At 37.4% G+C, this 22,119-nt stretch overlaps 1 long non-coding RNA gene across 3 annotated transcripts in view; it reads right to left on the bottom strand.

The window, feature by feature from the left end:
* Positions 1-3,087: 3,087 nt before the first annotated feature.
* LOC144308218 (uncharacterized) overlaps positions 3,088-22,119 on the bottom strand; it is a 54,966-nt gene continuing 35,934 nt past the window's right edge. For 2 of the 3 annotated variants that reach the window (XR_013374792.1, XR_013374804.1), the window contains 5 exons: positions 19,211-19,346; positions 9,808-10,075; positions 8,727-8,988; positions 7,764-7,821; positions 3,088-4,762 (listed from right to left, as the gene is read on the bottom strand). This is a non-coding gene — a long non-coding RNA (uncharacterized LOC144308218). The remainder of the gene's footprint in view (positions 4,763-7,763; positions 7,822-8,726; positions 8,989-9,807; positions 10,076-19,210; positions 19,347-22,119) is intronic. The other variant, XR_013374795.1, reaches the window with a different exon arrangement.

The raw sequence follows: 22,119 nt of genomic DNA, 5'->3' as shown, positions 1-22,119 counted from the left end.
ATTGTTCTCTAACTTCATTCCTCCAGACACTGCTCAGGGCAAGGGAGAATTTAGTGAATGAAGAAGGAATGGTAGACTGTCCTTCTTCCAGGAATGCTCTATTTACTGGACAGGTGCCAGGTGCCTTGGAAATATTCAGAGCTTCTAACCCCTTGTGTGGTTATGAGCAGCCACCTGAAGATGTCAAGCCAAGTAAGCTGTGTCATCCTCACAGACCCTAGAACAGGGAGCTTTGTCTTTCTTGATAAATATTTGACAAAGGCTTCAGAGAAGAAAGTGAAATAATAATTCTCTAGGACTCTAATGTGCTTACTTAAATTTCTTCTGCTCTTAAAACATATATAAAATAGTACTCTCCTTACATATGTTGATGGAACTGCCAACCCACCATGGGGGGAGGGTGTGCACTTTGAGATGTTTCTCCAGTGATGCGAATGGATTTTGGCTCGTGTGTCCTTACTCTCTCACCGAGTAAGCCTCTTTTGTGCACTCTTGAAAGACTCAGTGAGGTCATGTGTCTACCGGGATCAAAGCTATAACCTTGACCTGTCATTACTCTGACCAAGTGAACTAAACTAACAGGAACAATAATGACAATATTCACTGACATATCTGACCTTCTGCTCTATGCAGCCACAGTCCTGGGTATTTTAGCGATATTACATGATGTAATCCTCATATAAGTCCTGTAAGAAAGCTGTTACTTAGCCAGCGCTGGAGAGAACATAGCTACCAGAAGAGCTGAACTCTCCCAGGGTCATAAAGCTAGAAGGTGGTGGAGATGGAAATGCATTTTGTTCCAACATCTGTGTTCTTTTGGCTCCCATAAAACCCTCTTAGAGCATTTTGATTTCATAAAATATAAGTAACTATTTCCCTGAAGTGAAATAAACCACTATGCGGTGGTGGTTTGATGTACATTTTTGTACATGCGGTTTGTTTCTATCCTAGAACCCAGGTAAAGAATGAGCTCACTCAGTGCAGCAAATGCACAGTTCTGCTTTGATGTTTTTAACGAAAAGAGCTATGACCACACCACTGAGAACTTTTCTCCCTTGACTTTGGGGCCAGAGGCCACAGTGCATCTCAGATGGAAAAGGTATGTCATACTTGCAGCCACATCTAGAAGACAATCACCCGATTATCTTGTGAAGACATTGCCCATAGATGCCCAACTCTGTAAATGTAAAATGTCCACTTTCACTTTAGGTTCCCTATCAAATTGGCTCTTTCAAAAAGGGTTCAAAAGGTAAGATTTCCCATAGCTCTCTTCTGAGGGGCAAGGGAAAAGTGAACACAGCAGAGGCCAAACAGGGGAGGCACGCAGCGAGGCAAACCTGACCAACAGCAAAAGTGGGAGTCCCCACCTCCATTCTCACTAATATGCATCCTCCCAGGGCCTTCCTCTTATGGGTCCCATTAGGAATATTTTCAAGGATTTATAATCTCTACAATTACATTTTCAAAGAGATCATGAGTGCTTTAATTCAGCCAATAATTCTGGGTGACTGGAAGAAATGTTTCTTAGTAGGCCTCTGTCAACATGCCTAATTGTCTCTCTGCTTATTATAGAAGAAATGATTAACTAGTGGAATAAGGCTTCTCCCCAGTCAGGATTTAAAGTGGAAATGAATTTGAAAAGCTGGAGTCAAACTCTGAATTTAATGATATATTTAAACTCAAGAAAAATTAAATGTAAAAGCTCTCGTGTTCAATTTTATCCTATTTCCGTGCATTGGGAGACTAGGTCTCAAAGTGTCTTACCCACAGTAGGTGCTCAATAAATACTTGTTTGTGGAGGAGGAGAAACAGTAGCGCAGGAGGCTGCTGAGGGCTCTTTACATGTTGTGAGAAGAGTATGTACAGAGTCACCTCTTCCTGTCACCGCTCCATCAAAATGAGAGATGACCTGCTGGCAGGAGGAGGGGGGTCCATCTACATTGGTGCTTGCTTCAGGTTTTGCCACAAGAGGGATGGCCTTGCCCACTGCTGAGGGCACAAGTCAGGCAGTCTGGAGCAGAAATCATTCATTGTCCCTTCTGGCAGCCAAGCGGCCTGAGTTAGCAGAGAACCAAAGAATTCAAAATTTTTCCTTGCTGCTTGCCCTACAAAAATGGAGAAAATCCCTTATATTTTCATCCCCTTAATGATTCGCCGTTACAACATTCAAACGCTTAGCCAGATGCTCACAGTTGCGTGCTCTTTTGGTGAAGAGGAGGCGGGCCACTGAAGCTACAGCAGAGGGCGCCACTCATGCAGAGCCCGCGGATTGTGGAACAGCTCTGACCTGTGATACAGGAAACTGCCAGGTCAGCTCAGAGCACCAAGGGCTCACTCTCCACTCTACGCTTCCATCTCCACTGGAAACCAGCAGGCTGCTCAGTTCTTCAAAGTCCTACTAGAAGGCTTTTTAACAAACATTTAGAAAGTTCGACATTGTAGAAAGTTCTTCCTAACCTTGAGCTAAAGTCTACCTCTCCATAACCATTGTTCCTTTCATCTTCTTAAGAGACATACATAAAAACTATGTTCTCTTGCACGTGTATTTTAAGAAAGTTGAAATACCTCCTCGGTATCAGCTACTTCTTTATCCCACTTCTACAAAGCAGGTTACATGTACTCACCCTTTAAATATTTGAAGAGAGTTGCAATGTTTTATTTCAGTTGTTCTCTGATAAAGGTTTTAAGAAACTATGGTTACACCTTGGGTTAGTCAATAGGACTTTAGGAAGCTTATTAACTCTTTGTGGAGAAAATGATAGAAGCTACTGAAATCTCAAAGAGATACTGTGAACATCAAATCAGATATTATTTGTGTATATAACTTGACAGTAATTACCTGTTATATGAATTTAATCATTATCTTTGCATGCTTGTGAGTAACTAGCAGTTTTAACTGTCTGCAAATGATGTTAAGATCAGTCATTAATCCACACATTCATTCTTCATTCAACAAATACTTATGGCCTTCCTACTATGTTTCACAACGGACAATGTAGGGATGAACAAAATGAAGTACAACACAAATGAATAAACTTGAATTATTATTATTATTATTTGTAAAGATTTTATTTATTTATTTGAGAGAGACAGAGATAGTGACAGAGAGCATGAGCAGGGAGAGGGGCAGAGGAAGAGGGAGAAGCAGGCTCCTCACTGACCAGGGAGCCCAATGTGGGGCTCGATTCCAGGACCCCAACATCATAACCTGAGCTGAAGGCAGACACTTAACCAACTGAGCCATCCAGGTGCCCAATTCTGAATTATTCTTAAATATCTTTTTTAAACCTTCAACTTGCATTCTATCACAGTGATTATAAAGGTAAATATATATTCAAACACATAACACCTAGTGCCTGCACCCCATCCCTCACGCTGTAACACCCAGACTCCTGCTTAAGAGCAGATGAAAGATTTTGGTTTTCAAACTCACCTTTCCTCTTTGAAATAATACCTTTCTTTTATGAGAAACAAAACTGAGAAACAGATAAGAGAAAGGTGCAATGAATTACAGAAAGTTCATAAAAGGTAAACAGCTTACCATTCATGGCAAGACATTGATTTCCTATGGCACCATGTGGTCTCTTGTAGAAGCATTTGAATAGCCTTTGAGAATAATTCTTTGTTTCCCATTGTAGGTGCTTCACTTGAATGAATTAACAAGAATGCAAATTCTTTAAACACAATGGTATGTATAGTTCCTATTTCTGTTTTCGTTTCTCTTATGGCAGTTTATCTTTAGTCTATGAGGAATAAAGGTTTAAGGCAATAAAGCAGGTTATTTATTCCACATATCCTTTGAGTCTAGAATATAGACGTATGTAGTCAAACTCCTGCACATGCAGTGTTAAAACTATCATCTTGAGTTTTGGAAACAAGAGATGATGACATTGTCAAAACATTGAAGGAGAGACAGTCTAAGAAGGGTTATTCCTTTCCTTGAACAATAAGTGCAGAAGGGAGTTTAGAAACAGAGCGACTTCATAATGGAACCCAAAAGCTACCCAGACAGTAGAAGTGCCTGGGCCATAGTGAGTGCTCAAAATATATAAATATATTATTTTTTGAAAAGGTAACTAAAGATGGCTTATCTTTATAAGTTTTATTTTTAAATGCTTTTCAACATTAGTAATTTCTAAAAAACAAAGTAATGTATTCCTTCATTTATGTAAGGGGATCTATAGCTTTTTAGATGTGACCTTCCCACTATTATCTATGGTGGACTACTAAGATCAAATTTCATTGCCCAGAATTCTTATTTATTATAAAATATAGCAAACATATTTTCTCTGATGCCCGCTGTACTAAAATTAATATGTCCATATGAATGTGTGCCCTGGGCCATCTTGTGGAGAAGACAGGCAAGCTCTGCTCAGTGACCATTGTCCCTCATGCCCATGAGGTGATGGTGACACGCTGTGGCACCTGCTCTCCAAGCATGGTCTCATTGTCAGACAACACAGTCAGTGAAAAGCAAAAATTCCGATATGTCCAAATAGTGGAACTAGTAGACTTTGATTGCATTTTTTTTCTGGAATTGCATGTCTTAATGCAAATGCAAGATCCTCTTGAATAACCTCAGCTGATACCTAAATGGGTGATACCAAGGTTCCTGTTCAAGTATTTTCTAGCTTCACCCTAGTGTGAACAAGAAACAAAGATCCTTTCTTCACACATTCAAGCACTTCCCTTGGAAATCAATACGTCCAGTCAAGTCCACATGGCAAGTGGGATGCTTGCAGAAGCAGCCCATCCATTCCTCCTGGGGAGTTAAAATAAAACATGTTTCCGTAAGTAAGGTAGAAGCCTTTGCTTCTTTCCTTTAATTTATTCTAGCACTCTTTGTGTTTTCAAAACTGCAGGAAAATAAAAAAGATATATACTGAGATAAATATTGCTATATAAAGAACATACAATGTATTTCATAGATGTGTTTATTTCACATAGAAGGGTTTAGGACTCTAATTTTCAGATGCTAATTTGTGACATGTTTAATCATCTTTCAGATAAGCCCAGATACATAGTTTATAATTAAAAACAACAACCCTGACAAAATTTTGATATTGGTAATAAAAAAGGAATTGACATTTTAGAACCTAAGATATCTGACACTAATTGCTGAGGACACTCATTCTCTTGTCAGATTATCCTAATTATGCTGTGTACCCTCAGAAGCTGAAAAGAAAGAGAAATGTCTTTGTCATTGAAATAACATCCTATAATAATTTTAGTTTTACTTCACTATATGCCTCAAATATGACAAATGTATATATTTTTATTAGTTGTGCTTAGTCCTGCATACTTGCATTTTATATATTTCTGCCTTTATTAACGTATGATTTTTACTATGTATGGGGTAAATGTATTAAAATCATGATTTATTTGCTATGTCTCTTCTTTTTCTCTGCTGACTTTATAGGAATATTTAGACTATACTGAAAAATTATATAAACCAAAACCTGAAAATTTGGATTTCAAAAATAATTTAGAAGAAGCCATGATGCAGATTAACTCATGGATTGAAAATAAGACAAAAGAGACCTAAGACTTCTCCCTCTTAATCTTCTCCTTCCCTTCTTCTTTGGAAAAATTTACATTCAGTGAAATGCTCCAATTTAAAAAAGTACACTTGGACAGTTCTGGCAAATGCATATGAAGACACAAAACATGCCCATCGTCCTGAAAGTTCCTTCATGCCACCAAGCAACCACTGATTTGATTGTATTGTCAGAGGTTAGTTCTGTCTGTTCTAAAGTTTTAAATAAATGCAAAAATAGAGTATGTACTTTTTGTGAACTGCTTTTTTCTTTTAGCATATATTTTTTAAAGATTTTATTTATTTATCCATGAGAGACACACAGATCGAAAGAGAGAGGGAGAGACACAGGCAGAGGGAGAAGCAGGCTCCATGCAGGGAGCCTGACGTGGGACTTGATCTATGCTGAACCGCTGAGCCACCCGGGCTGCCGAATTGAACCATTTTACATTCTCACTAGCACTGTATGAAAGTTCCAGTTGCTCCAAATCCTCTCCAATTTTAGTGTTATAAATCTGTTTCATTTAACTATTTCAGTAGGCTATAGTAGTATCTCATTGTGACCTTAATTCACATTTCTCTGATAACTAATGACATCGACTATCATTTTTCATATGTCTCTTAGCCCTTAATACGTCTTTCCTTATTAAGATTTTTCAATTGGGTTGTTTTCTTTTGGTTGTTGAGTTGTGGGAACTCTTTACTAACAATTATTTGGAGACAAATAATTTTGTCAGATGCATATATTGCTAATATTGTCTCCTAGTCTGTGTCTTGTGTATTTATTTTCTTAACTGTTTTTTTTTTTGATGAACAGAAGTTTTTAATTTTAATGAAGTCCAATTTATCATTATTTTTCTCTTATGGCTTGTGCTTTCTGTATACTCTCTAAGAAAGTTTTGCTTATCCTATGGTCACAAAGGTATTCACTTTTTCTTTTCCATTTATTGTTTTAGTGTTTACATTCAGGTTTATGATGCATCTCAAATTGACTTTTATGTAGGAGGTGAAATAAGGGTAAAGGCTCTTTCTTTTTTCCATGTGAATAACTGGTTGTTTCAAAATCATTTGTCGATAATCTAAAGACATTTTTCCTTTCATAAAATGAAAACCCATGACAGTTACTTATTAATTTTACTATTGAGAAGCGAGGAGGCATAAAAAGCATAAAATCTTTCTTCTGCAATTTCCCAGTGATCTCTTTTGCTTGATTTGAGCAGAAAGTCATTGTCAGATGACAGTGGTGATCCGTAAAACCACCTACTCTGACATTCATGTTTTCAGCAGAAGAGGAGGAGAAATGTCACAGGAAACCCAAAGCTGAATGGTTAATGTGTTAGTATCTCTACACCATCTCTTACCTGGGTATCTCAATCATCATATGAATTAATTCAATTTTTTAACTTCAACAGGATTCCTAACTTTTAAAATCCCTTTCCTATCTGTTAAATGGTGGTGCTGGTGAATACTCTTACAATACTTCATCTACATCACAGACTGTTATGAGTCTTCACATTTATAACATCTACTATCTCATCTAATTCCAGTGGGAAGAATTCCTATCCCATGACTGATCAGTCATGTTTCTCTCTGTAAAGGTGAAATGCAGATCCTCTTGTCACCCAATAGCCTCACAGCGTCCCATCATCAAGTGCTGGTTAACCCATCTCTGTGCCTTTCAGAGAGACCACACTAAAGCAGTGGCTTTCAGGTTGGATGAGGTAGTCTCGTGTCTTTATTTTACTCTTCAAGGTAATCCTCAACAATTTTGGCCTTAAAATATGTTGAATTGTTTCTGGCTTTCGGCATGTAATTAATTTGCAAGCAACTATTCTAACTGCATACTCAAACAAGAGCAGAGTTAATTTACAAAATGTTGCTTTTGCTATTAAACCTTTCTTCTAAATTCTCCATAGTTTTTTTTTTTTACCCTACCTGAAAATACAAACACTATTTTTTTTGGCATGACAAGTTGTAAAATTAAGAAGTATAACATATAGACCTCGAGAAGGTTTAAAGCAGGTTTGGGCTTTGGGGTAAACTTAAATCATTATTAAACAATTCACTACTTGCCAACTGGAAATGAGGTAGGTGAAAACAAGGAATTAACACTTTCAGAACTAGTGGGCAGGTCATTTGGAAAATGGGTGTGATCTTCAGTAAAGCCAAACTGGTGAACAAGATTCACAATCACAAAAAAAGGTTTCAGATGTTGTCTTGCTCCTACCTCCAGTCTATTCTTCAGTTTTTTTTCTTAGCGTCCCATAGGTGTCCAAGATATCAGGCTGCAACCAAAATAAGACATGTTATTTAATAAGAAATAATGGATTTGCATAACTCAGTCCCTGAAGTATCAAATGTGTTTATTCTCTCAAATGTACTAGCAACAAATGCCTGAAATTACTGGTCAACTTAAATTTTGTTATAGTCAACTATAAAAATAAAGAGGGTTTATAGTTCTGAATAAAACATTTTTATGCAAAAGAAATAGTGAATGACTTTAAGGAAAAAAAATAACCTTCAAGCCAGAGTAGTCACATCTGGAAGTATCTAGTATTCTCTTTCTAAAGAATATTGTCAGCACATATTGGGGTCATAAGACATAGAGTGAAATTATGTTCCTTTTTATTGCTGATGGGTTTTTTTTTAATGCAGATTCCAGGGCCACCTTCCTGATGATTCTGATTTGCAAGAAGTGCTTGAGCATTTGCATTTTTAAATAGCCCCTGTAGGTCATTCCAAGGATCAGCCCAGTTGGGGGACCTCAGAATAAGGAAAATGCAGTGGAGATTTTAGCAGGATTCATAGAGAAATATTTGAAGGGTAAATATACCCAAAAGGGGATGCATCTACCTTAGGAAAGAATTAGGCAATTGGAATCTTTAATTTCTCAGTAAAATCTGGTCCATTTGATTTACATACACAATGCAGGGATCTTTATGTCATGTTACCTAGTCTGTCATACAGACAAACATAAAATATGGTTGGGGTCTTAACTAAATTTCCTTAAAGGAGCTTCATTATATGCAACTCACCTAGCACTTCACTACATTCTTAGCTGTTTTGGACTACTTTGTACCATGCAACTTGATTCTACAGATTCGTCCAGATTAGTCATATTTTACTTGATCTGGAAAGATTTCTAAGTTCTGTTCTTGAAAGGGCCTATTTGACTTTTAAAAAATTTTACCGATAAGATCTTTTGGTGCATTTTCCCTGGCTCTTTGAAGTGAATTAACTGCTTCTGGGCATCAAACACATACAGTTGAGTGAAAATAACATATTGAGAGACACTCTGTACTTCAGGGCCTGCTTTGTTGAGACGACTCCTCCTTTCAAATCATTGCAACAGTGATCACTCAGATATTTCTGCTGAAAGATGAACAGATTTCGTTTTGGTCACGCAACACGGGCAGTGATGGAGGATGACTATAAGCATGAATTTCCCATGCCTGAAATGGAACAGCAAGAAATTGGCTTTGTTATTTTCCTGGTTTTTCCTTCTACAGCCCCAGAGCAAAGCAGAGCAGAAAATGCAGCCACAATGACACTTCAGACCTGTTTGTGTAAGGGAGCCTTGGGCACAGGTCCTCGCAATGCCCACCGCCACCAAGGGCCACCTGAGCATGGTCGTCGTGCTCTGCAGTGAGGACATCAGCCTGGGACAGGGGAACCTTTGGCCTTCGCAGCCAGAGCCACAAGAAAAGGCACTGCTTGAGGATTCCATGCCGAAGGCTTGGGGCTTTAAAATGAGCACCTGAACAACTACTTAATGCAGTGCGATGTCCACTTAAAAAAATAAGCAGAGGCCCCAAATGAAGTAAGTACATGCCCTTGCACTGGGACTTGCCGCTTCCACTTGTATAAGTTTTAGGCTTTCAAAGCAGCCATGCACATTTCCTCTTTCATCCCTCACAGCTGGTCATCGGTTTACGTGTATTTTTTAAAAAAATACTACGCACTGATATCTCTTTTGGACCTGCTGCCAACCAATTAAATTGATTTTCACCAACACCCGAGGCCTAAATGCACAAACTCAATGCTCAGGCTTTTCCCTGCGCTTCCTTCTCAGGTACTTTCCCCTGAGCCCCACCTGGATGTTTTGCACCGCACTGTGCTGGTGTGTTCTTGCTCCCAGCATTGAAAGGATCTCTCCCCTGTAGCTTTCTTTAAATTCCTCTCTTTCTTCCTTTTCTTCTGCATTTTATGCATCTTCCAAGTTCACATTGTTCCTACCTGTTTCTCTCTGGCTACAGACTTCTCATCCTCACCTTCAACATTTCTTCATCCCTGGTGGCAAGGATCCTCAGACACTGGCAGCCCATCACGGGGAGGAAACGTGGAGACCAAGCCATGATTTGCTCAGTTTTTCATAGCAACTCATGTCTGTGATGCCATGATAGCCCAGTTCCCTGGCCTCTCGGCCTGTTCTGGCTTGATGTTTAAGTTGTTCAGACGCACCATGAATATGGATGAAAATCAAAATCTCAGTCCTTATATAAAAATATATTTCTACATAAGAAATGTGATTGCTATGAGCTGTGAAGAAAAATAAGACAGACAAATAAAACCTTTCTGATAAATGAGGTTTGAGTTACAGCTAATTAAAAATTATTAATGCTAGATAGATTTATTTTTACAGACTTCCTTTCCCATGGTTAGACAGTGCATGAATGCCAAGTCTATAGGTGGTGACATTGAAATCTGACCATGGTTTTTGCCACAAACTCACTACAGGGCTGTGGGTTCAGCAGTTAATCTCTCCAAACCTCACTTTATACACATTATGAGGACGTTACGGTAAATGATTCCTATGGTTCTTTTCAGCTCTCAAATTTGATAATCTTATGAAAGTTCAGTGAAATAGCATCCATCTACTATAAGCTACATGATTACATTGTCAGTACCTTGTGGTGTGCTTCAATATCCTTAGTATGTGTCATAAAATTGGAACATATAGAGTAATGTTAAGATCTCTAAGAAGTAAGCAGATTCTGAAGTACAATCACAGTTGGATAAAATGATCTTAAAGAGGGAATAGGTGGAATTAGTAGGTCTTTATGGTCAACCAATTTTTTCCTATTATGATACCTCACATTAATTCATCTCTGTGCATGAAGACAGTCATTCCTGGTTTCATAAATGAGTTTGATTGGAGGCAGGATATAGTGGATGTCAATTCCATGCAAAACAATTTTTTTTTTTTTTTTTACTGCTAGAGATGGCATTGATTGATGTCTGGTCAGCCTACTTCCTGATAGATTACATCCCCTCAAATCTAATGAGCTACAAAAACACTTAAATCTCTTCCCCACAAGGACAACTGGAATGAGGAGAAGCCAGAGAAGGTGCCCTGTGAAAAGCAAATAAGGAAAGAGGCCCTGCATTAGGAAGTGTGTTGGTTGTCTTACAATATTTTGTGGCCCTGTGAAGAACAAGTGGATAATGTTGTGTAGCTCCCCGAATGAGAACAAAAATGAATAGGTGGGAATTACAGGGAAGGAGATTTATGGTCAAATGGGAAGGGCATTTCTTGCAAGCTTAGCTGGGCAACCATGAGCCTGGCTGTTTCATAAAGAGGTGCACTGACACAGAGCTTCTCAAGCGGGTGCTTATTGGTGTTGCCAATGCTGTGAGACACCTTCCTCGGAGATCTCTTTCAAATGTAAGATTATTTGATTCTAATCATTTGCAGATGTTGTGTTGATCTCTATGGATGCCTAATAAGAATGTTGGTTTGAGTTGAGGTAGAAAAGTAAGTTGGTCAGGCTAGAATTATAATTTATGTCATCAAAATCAGAGGATCTCATGTTCCAAAGGAGTCTTTTTAATGTGGTTGAGAGAAAAAGGTAGGAACTTACATATAGTGTGCAGTTATAATACATGTTGTACTATTTATAAAGGGGTCATAAAAAGAAGAAAGTAGAAATTCCCTACGATGATTTATTTGGGCATGTGCCAGGCACTCACGCGTGTGACTTCATGTAATTCTCATCAAACCCCTAAGAAGCAGGACTTACTGTTTCCTCCATTTTAGAGATGGGAGACTGAAGCTTAGGCTTAGTAATTCAACACAGAAATAAAAAGTGACAGACTGGATTTTCAAACCCAGAAAGTCTGATATGAGACCCCAGACCTTGACCACAATCGACCCAGACTTATTTACTGGTTTGTGTTGTGAGACTCAGAGTCAGGGCCTCTGTGGTGGAAAATGAAGCAGAGAGGAACAGAAAGGAGTCATTTCCTTCCTTTCCTTTCTCGTGGGCATGGGCACAATTTAGAAATAACATTTATAGAGGATTTTCAGGTTGACAAAGCAGTTTCATACTTGAAATCATTGCATAGGCAAGTGTGCTCATTCTCTTTCCTGTGTTTGTCTCCACATAGCTTCCACTTCTCTTCATCACACTCTTCATTCTTCTGGCTTTTAGGTGCTCATCATCTCAGGTCTCTCACCAGGGGACCCTGAGAATGGAATGGAAAGAGCCCAGGATTCCATGTCAGAGATTCCAACTGGGCATTGAGAAGCCAACAGGGTTGGGGGAGGCCCCCACCACTTGGAGCTCAATCTCCTTCCTATGCAGAATGGGCTTTCCAAGTCTGTCTCCTTCAGTAGGCTGCTGGGAGACTCACAAGTTAACACACAAGTAAGGGCTTGATAAATTGTTAACTTTAAAATTATAGAAGTGCCTGGGTGGTTCAGTAGGTTAAGTGATTAAGTAATCCAACTCGTGATATTTGGCTTAGGTCACGATCTCAGGGTCCTGGGATCGAGCCCAGTGTCAGGCTACATGCTCAGTGAGAAGTCTGCTTGAGGATTCTCTTTCTCTCTCTCTTTCCCTCTGCCCCTCCCCATGCTTGTGCACTCCCTCTTTTTCTCTCAAATAAATAAATAAATAGATCTTTAAAAATAATAAAATTACATGCTGCCAAAATGCACAGCTGTTTGGGAGCCCTGCACAAAGAATGCTCTTTGGGGCATCCCTTCCTGTGTTGTGTCTCTCTGCTTCCTCCCTCTTAATTTTGCTCCTTCTTCATGTTATCTGCAGGCTTGATTATCTAATGCCAATCCCTTCCTTACCTCTGTGGTGTCATTTTGCAGGCATTCTGCATTTCTAGTTTTTATCTGATGGGAACGATTCAGAGAAATGGTTTTGAACACTTTTCTTGGATTTTTAAAATTTGAATTGTATCTCTCCTTTTAAGTGAGTTGGGGACAACTCCTTCAATCCCTTTGCTCATGTCAGAGCATTGTTTTTTTAGCTTTACCATTTGAATTTAAATTTATTGATATAATAAACCTAATATTAAACACTTCCCTTAATCCATTTAAATGGTAACTCGTATCAGGTGAATCATTCCAGTGATGCTGATACATTGTAATGAAATTGTTTCTCAATCTCCACTACCTCCCAATTTAGATTTTAATTGCTTTAGGTTAGATATAGCAATTATTTTGACAGGACTGAATAAAAATTCTGTAATGTGTAACCACTGAGGAAATATTGGTGATGTTGTACTATTAAAAATTTATTAGTTGCTTAGAGTGTTTTCCATCGAGTCACTTTGCACACCTTCTGTGGTTGGTACACCCTAATAACACATTCCCAGAATTTGTTGTAAATACCTTCCATTGTCTAAGCAGACATTTGAGTCATCATAGTTTCCAAATGAAGTACTGTCAGAAGCAGCCAAAGATGTATGAGAAGACAATTAATGGTGGACAAGCCAAGGAAGTAATAAATAAAAGGTGGGGAGGAAGGACAAGGTATATAGTAACATAGAGCAACAATTTAACTATAGGTTTTTTTTTTTCATTGTAATGCTGAGATTTTTCTTCTTTTTAAAAGTTGTATGTCCATGCCTCTAATCGATTATGCAGGAAAAAGAAAAAAAGAAAAAGAAAGGAAAGGGAAAAAAGTATAATTGGGGAAAGTGGGACTCACACAGTTCTGTGAAATGTTTTCTAAAAAAAAAATAACATTCTAAGAGTCTCATCTTTAGTTCAAACAGAATGTATAGAGGCTAAATACTAAACTATTGTATCTCTAATGTAAATAAAACAAACAGGTCCCCCTCTCCAAAGCCTTTTCTTGCAGGGACATGCTTCTCGAAGATGTGGAAGCCAATTCTGCTGGAGGGAGCCCTTGGATTATGGAATGCCAACTCTTGCTCTCCCAAGTAGAATTTTTTGTTGTTGTTTTAATACGGTGACTGGTTTCACTCATGAAAAAAAGTGTTATTGATAAAAAAGAAGAGATATCTAAATAATTTTAGTATTAATTTCATAAATGAATTTGCTAACTGCATGGATATGTCCTCAAATGATTTCATTGATTATATTTTCTGAATTCTACATTGGGTTATATCATCAGTTACCTGAGCAGGTGCCCTGCTGCATTAGTATTTTTTCTCTTCAAAAATTCAAAACATTTTGACTTTTTTTTTATATTCTTGCATTTCAATACTGATTGGATAGTGTGGGACTGTAGTTGTGTCTTTACTGTACATTCATTATTTTATTCCTCAAATTCCTCTGCCTTCTCCCTCCAAATTGCATTACTTCACCCCTCACAATGCACATTTCCATACTCTGTCTCATGAGATTTTTCTGTCATTTTCTACTCTTTCATTTTTATTCTGTTAGCCATGTTTCTTTCTGCTTTTCCCTCGGGGAAGTAAATTTTTCTGGGTCTACTAGAATATCACTAATTCCCTTATAGACTTAACTCCCTCCTCAAACTGATACTAAATGATGCCAAACATGTAAGAATAAACATTTTCTTTTCACTGTTATGCGTGACAGCTTAAGATTAATCACAAAATCTTTACTGAATGTATAAGTAGTTTGACACCTTTGATTAATATATTTTGTTTTAAACAGCATACGATCCATTTGATAGAAGGAAATACATGCAATCAAAATTAGATCACAATTTCTATTTCCTGAAAACAGGTATAGATAAGCATGTTGCATACAGGACACACCAAAAAGTCACATAAATTAACTACCACCCATAAATACATTAAATTTCCTAACATCCAAAGACAGAAATTGTAAATAGAATTATGCAAATTTCACCTAATGAGGAAAGTCAAAATAAAACAGAAAAATATCTACCCATTAAGAGAGAGAAAATACCTGTGTAAAAGAAAAAAGGAATACATCTAAAAATCCATAACTAAATTTTTTTTAAATAGAAATCTAAGGGAACACCTGAGTGGCTCAGTCAGTTAAGCATCCAACTCTTGATTTCAGCTCAAGTCGTGCTCTTAGGGTTGTGAGATAGAGCCCTGCATGGGGCACCACACTCCCGGCACTCACCAAGCCGGGAGTCTGCTTGAGATTCTCTCTCTCCCTCTCCCTCTGCCCCATTCCCTGCTCATGCATGTGCGAGCATGCATGAGAGCTCTCTCTCTCTCTCTCTCTCTCTCTCTCTCAAATAAGTAAATCTTTTTAAAAATTAGGAATCTAAATATTGTTTAGTACTACTTCTAAAAAACATTTATTTTGAAAATAAATGCTTTTAAAAACTAACAATGGTTTCTAGTAGATAAGATGGATTAAAGAAAAATGTCTTTACCTCAAATAAGGAAGATATATTTTAAAAGAGTCTGAAATGTGTGTGTAATATACATAGAAAAGCAAAAGTGACCATGGAGTTCCATAATAGCATGAACCATAGGTTCAAAGAAATTCCGTACTTCCGACTTGATAAAAATATTTCATTTCTATTCATCAGACTTTACTTCTTTATATGCCTCACCTTGTATATAGCTTATTCAGTCCCTTATTCAGTCCCAAGTATTCAGATACTTGGGTCTATCCATGAATTGAAAGTACTAATGAAGTTAGTCAATAAGCCAGCCATCACCCATTGCATGAACATCCATATGGAACATGGTGCCACCCAAAGATTTCTCTCTCCACCTTCAACATAGCAACAAGGAGATTCCATTGCACCAGAAAACCTCAGCTCCCTCACACAGCTGTTCTTCTAGGGCAGAATGCCTGAGGGCTGTTCTCTGTGCAATTCTGTTGTAGCAGGTATATGCTGCCATTTTAAGAAAAATTTGGCATAAGACTAAAAACAAGATTTGAAATGAAGTATCTCATGAATTAATCTCTTTGATCTTGACATTCAAAAATTGAGAACAAGGAATGAAGGGAACATACATGTCAAAATAATGAATAAATCATTAAGTTGAACTCTTAAAATAGCTTCACCTAATTCTATCTAAGACCAAGACATCTATGCCAAAGGATCGGGAGTAAACACTTGTAAATAATTTTATGGGAGTAATTACAATTTCAGAGCAGAAAACTGTATATTTCCATATGGGGAATAATATTGTTTGAGAAATAAAATTTAAATGTTTTTGTGAATTGTTGTTTAGAAGCAAATATTCTATTTAGGAATTTTTTCTAAAACAGAAAACCATAAAAGCTATGGACTATAATTCATATACTATTTTATTGTTTCCTATTGAAACATATATAATTTTCTAGAAAAGAGCCCTCCCTCTACTTCTGTGGGTATTCTACAAAATTTTAACAACCCATGCCATATACTCTACCATAATACTGATGAGCAATTTTAATAGAAACAACAAAACTGTAGGAGTAAGTTATAATACTAATAGTAATGATAATGATGACAATTTAAACAAAAATAAGAGGAAAAGCATTTATTTGCTTCCGGTTTTAAGTAATAATTTTATCTGGGTCATGATGTGCTTAGGTCGGAGGCTGGCAGTCGTATTTCTAAAATTGGGTAGGGCTTTTGATCTATGAAGACACAGAGAAGACATAAAATAAGAAGGCTGACATGAGGCAAATGCCTTGAATTTAATAGAGTACTAGTTAATAAAGTGAGGAAAGATGTTTAAAGTTACCATATATTAATACCTTACTTAGCACACAGATTTTAAAGATAACTCAGAATTTATTTTGTGTATAGTTCTCTTTTTTTGCAACAGACTCTAGTAGAATATGTAAATAAGAATCCACATTCTTAGTCTTGTTATATTATTATATATTGTTATATTACAAACTTCTTATTTAATATGTATGTTGTATATCTTACATTTTATTTTTATTGTCAAAAATTTTGCCATGCTAGTTAGGGAATTGGGTTGGACTACTTAGGTATATAAATAAGAAGAAGCAGTGGGGAAAACTCATTCTCAAAGCATTTTCCATCTAGACTTTACTTAGGCTGTTTACCTCCTTGTAATATTCCACTTCAGCTGAGGCCATTTGGTAAAAATTCATTTCAGTTACGATTTATATGCTAGTTTTAGAAAATACAGGGATTGGGATAAGAAAGAGAATTTTCACACATATAATATGTTGAGGCTTTAAATGTTGTCCTGTTCTAATCATAGCTATCACATAATAACCAGATATTTATCATCCAGGAGTATGAAGTGGGTACAGCCACCCATCAACATAATCTGGAATCAGACAAGACTTGGGAAGTTTAGGAAAAATGATCAAGAACACTGGATTTCCTTTTACCAAAGTATCATTGTAGCCTCCAGGTGAGAATAAGAGAAAACTGCTTCTGTGTAAAGTATCTTGTCAGGAACCTACCTACCTCCTTCCTCTGTTACTGCACTCCCACATGCAGAAAGGAAAGAGTAGCAAAAAGAACCTTGTTGATTTAAACCAAAATGTACACAGACTTTCATTTTCATGTGTAGAAACAACACAAAAATTCATCATACTCATAAATTATTTTCCCTCTGTTTAGCACAGTAGTAGTTCAGTTGAATAAAAACTTTGAGTTTTCTGTATTTCATAACTGGAAAATGATAGAAATGGAAATGTAGCTATTGCTGTGGTTGTTTTTAATGGTCTTAGGCTCTAAGAACAAACTGGTAGAGAGAGCCCTTGAACTCCAAGACTGCCCTCTTAAGAGGATTCTTCAAAATGACCAAATCATTAAAAAACTCCCATCTGTAAGGTGGTGGGCAGAAATATGAATACAGAAGAAAATTCAAAAAAATTTTTTTCTGGTGGTGGAAAAAGACACAATGGCTTAATTTTAATGGAAAGCAATATGTTTTAAGAGTTTCCATGAATGAAATGTTGCATACCATGCATTCATGAAGCAAAGTGCTTTAACTGGCAAACACACCTTTCCCATAAATGTGTGATAAATACACGTAGCTATATGTGAGTGGGATGTCCTGTATTTAACAGGACTTTTTTTTTTTTTTTTTTTATGATAGTCACAGAGAGAGAGAGAGGCAGAGACACAGGCAGAGGGAGAAGCAGGCTCCATGCACCGGGAGCCCGACGTGGGATTCGATCCCGGGTCTCCAGGATCGCGCCCTGGGCCAAAGGCAGGCGCCAAACCGCTGCGCCACCCAGGGATCCCTTAACAGGACTTTTTAAAGTTATGGAATCCTTTTAGAATTTGATAAAAGCTATTTTTAAAAAGATTTAATTTATTTATTCATGAGAGACACAGAGAGAGAGACACAGAGAGGCAGAGACACAGGCAGAGGGAGAAGCAGGCTCCATGCAGGGAGCCCGATGTGGAACTTGATCCCGGGTCTCCAGGATCAGGCCCTGGGCTGAAGACAGCGCTAAACTGCTGGGCCACCAGGGCTGCCCTGATAAAAGCTATTGATCTTTACTCATAAAATGACACACTTGCATCATTCACACAAAACGTTTCACACAATTTCCCAGACCTCTAAAGTTGTACACGGATCCCAGGCTAAGAAGTGCTGGTGTATGTAGCTTTCTCTTTATTAGTGCTTCTTGAATCCATCCGGGTGGCAAAGCAACTGAATATTATAATAATCTTTGTGAAATATTGCCTTTTTTAAATCTACTATACAATCTAGAAAAAAGTTATATATGTCTATGGGATGATCCTTTGAGATAGTGAATATGCTCTTCTCCATAACTTTTCATTTCAACTAGTGGTTTTAATGTACTTTTATGATTCTTGCTGGAATGTAGCTACTATATATCCATAATAATATCTTTTCTCTCATTAATTTGTCCCTTGTTTAAATTAGCCTAAGATATTTTATCCATTAGCTTGTTATTCTTTATCATGCACAAATTGCCCCAAATCTGGCCATTGGAAGATGGCCAACACCAGGTTATTTTGACATGTCCTCATCCCACTTTGAGTACTTCCTTACTGTTTAGTCCAATAAGGTATCTCAGGATTATCCTGTACTTTCCCTGTCCTGTTCCTGAGATCAGCCAGTTCTTTGAGAATCTCTAATTCCTTTAAGTAAAGAGTGGTATTTAGAGAACTAGATTTGGGTGCCAGGTGTACTCTTTGCTTTATGAGCATCTTCATTTCTAAGACACTTAGGTAGGCACAAAACATTTAACATGATATGATATGATATAATATGATATATGCTATGATATATAATATAATACAATACAATATGTTCATGCATTCCCTCTGGTAGCCATGTATCAAAGTCAAATCCAACCCTGCAGGGTTTGCCCTCACTTTGCCCCATTTCCCTATTTGTGAATCATTCTCCCACAGTGAAAGACCTGCTTCTCAGAAACTGCAATATATTTACTTACTTCCTAAAATCCATATAGAAATTGTTTTAGAAACAGTTTGGGACTCTTTTTAACAAGGCGACAATTGCCTAGGAAGTGACATTTCATGAGTTTTTACTGACCTCTAGTGTTTTCTTCACTGTATCTGTACTTTTCAAATGGTTTTCCAGGAAGGAGTTGCCTGGCCTGACTCAGGTTTTCACACCTCAACATGAATGGAATTTTCTGCCAGATGATTCTTTGTTGTGGTCGATCGTCCTGTACATCAAGAGATATATATATATTTGGTGGTATCCATTGTCTCTGCCGACTCGAGAATAGCACCATTTTCTCCCAAGCTGTGACAGTCACAAATGTCACAAATGTCTCCAGACATTACTAATGTCCCGACTGTCCCTAAGTTTCTCTTTAACCACAACACCATCTTTGCCTCAGAAGGGAAATAGAAGTGCTGCCAAGTTTGCGGACTTTTTTTTAAAAAAAAAGGAATAAAAAGATTCAAATCATTCAGGGCAAAGCCCTCAACTGAGGAATCAGGATTTTAGAGGCTTGGCTGATCCAAGAAGGGGCTCTTCTTGACTAGAACATACTATCAGCAGATTGACCTGGGAAGAATTAGACTATACAGCCAGATTCCCTGACCACTATGATCCTAAGCTATAGGAAATATTATGTGTCATTTTAACAATCTTGTGGCCCTAGCAGATTTCTGAAGTGGACCAGCACTTTAGCATCATCTTGGCTCCATGAAGAACTAAGAAATGAGCATTCCAGAGTTCTGTCATTTTTTAAAAAGATTTATTTATTTATTTGAGAAAGAGAGAGAGAGAGCAAGTGGAGGGGAGAGGGCAAAGGGAGAGGGAAAGGGAAACTTAAGCAGAGAGCAGAGCCTGATGCAGGACTCGATCTCACAATCCTGAGATCAGACTTGAGCTGAAAAGAAAGAGTCAATTGCTTTGCAATCTGGAGCCCTACAATACCATTCTTGATAGGCCATCTGTGTTGATGTGGATCTCAATTGGTTGATCAAGGTCTCAATTGGTTCCAAATTCCTTCCCTTGTCTTGGATGTTCTAATTTCTGTATGATGGAAATCAAAGAATTTTTGTTTTGTATTACCCCTTTTCCTGCTTCCTCCAAATAGCCTGACTGGGAGCCCTTTCTAGTTTGGTCCATCAATCTCCTGTAGGATGTGGGAATCATGGACCCATACCCTCAAAAATATTGCCTCATTTTCAAATGCTGAAATCCTCTTTCTATAATGCTCTTGCAAATGTCTGCAAGGTTTTCTTTTTAAATCTATCCTTATTAAATTTTATATTTGTGGGCTTGATATATACTTGAATGTATTTTCTGAACTATTCTTCTTAGATTCTTGTTATCTGCAAATTCAAACAACTTATCACTACTTTTGATAAAGCCTTTCAATAACATATCCAATGACACTGTGTGCCCCCTTAGTGGGATATGCCAAAACATCAGCCACAGCCTGAAATTGCTTATATTACTGAACTCTATCTACCTTTGGGTTAAGGCCTGAGAGGACCACTACATCTGAAACTAAGTGTGTACTTTATGTTGGCTAATTGAACTTAAATAAAAAAGAAAAAATAACAAAAATGTAGTATCTTGCAGTGATAATTAAGTTTTGAAGGTAGCAAGACCAGGGCCTGAAACCAGGCTCCACTGCCATGGGAATTTGGAGACTTACTTTGCCTCTCTGGCCATCTGCTTCCTCAGTAAAAATAGGAAGACTAGCACCAGCTTCAGAGTGTTGTTGTAAAGATTAATATGGTGGCACATATAAAAGTACTTACCATTGTTCCAGGTACACAGTCAACCTTCAATGAATACTTGCTCTTTACTAAATTATTCCAACATCCCTTCTGGCAGAAAATAACCCAAATAGCTAGATGTGCCTGTTTTCTCCCAAGGTACTTCTGGCTTAACATCTGCATGAAACCAAGAGTTCCTAATTTAAGATCCCTTTTAGGCTTCTCTAAAGAGTTCTCCTCCCATTGAATGTTAGCTGTCAACTTACTCACTCTAGGGGTACGCTTTCTTTGGACAGTGGTAGGGCAGGAGGCTGTCATACCAAAACACACCAGTTTTTTATTTGATGCAAGACTAAATACACATACACACACTTCCTCCAATACATCTTAAGGCTACTTCCCACAGTCCAGGTGAGCTAGTATGTTTACCAGTTTGAGTTATTTTTCTGGAACAAGGCTGACCTCTAGAGGACAGGTAATGAACTTATACCACCAAGAGCCAATGTCAGCCACTAGTAAAGTAAGGAGTATTAATGTTGTTTAAGGAGTCTGACAGATGCTGGAGTTGGCATGAGGTGAGTGAAGGATCTTAATTCTGCATTAACTGATGAGAAAAATTTTGTATCTCCTTGATCTCAAATGCATATTTTTTTACAACTTTATCGACATGTTATGTATAATAAGCTGCATTTGAACACTATTTGTCCTTCTAATCTATGAGCACGAAATGTCTCTCATTTCTTTGTGTCATCTTCAATTTATTTCATCGTTCTATGGTTTTCAGAGTATAATATATAAAATTTGCATAATATATATTATATATTATTGATCTGTTCTATTGTGGGTTTTTTTTTTTTATTCCCTATCATTTATTTCTGCTTTAATCATTGTTATTTCCTTCCTGCTGCTGGTTTTAGGCTTCATTTGGCATTTCTTTTCTAGCTCTTTTAGGTGTAAGTTTAGGTTTTTTATTTGAGATTTTTGTTGCTTCTTAAGGTAGGACTGCATTGCTACCTACTTCCCTCTTAGGACTGCTTTTGCTGCATCCCAAAGGTTTTGGGCTGTTGTGTTTTCATTTTCATTTGTTTCCATGTATTTTTAAAAAATTTTCTTCTTTGATTTCTTGGTTGACCCATTCATTGTTTAATCTGCATGTATTTGTAGTCTTTCCAAATTTTTTCTTGACTTTAAGTTTTATAACGTTGTGGTCAGAAAAGATGCATGGTATAATTTCAATCTTTTTGTATTTGTTCAGGC

This window comes from Canis aureus, chromosome 1, assembly GCF_053574225.1.
Source record: "Canis aureus isolate CA01 chromosome 1, VMU_Caureus_v.1.0, whole genome shotgun sequence".
NCBI classification, from domain to species: domain Eukaryota; kingdom Metazoa; phylum Chordata; class Mammalia; order Carnivora; family Canidae; genus Canis; species Canis aureus.
The sequence above is the reverse complement of the archived record's forward strand: the minus strand, read 5'-3'. Positions and strand labels throughout refer to the sequence as shown.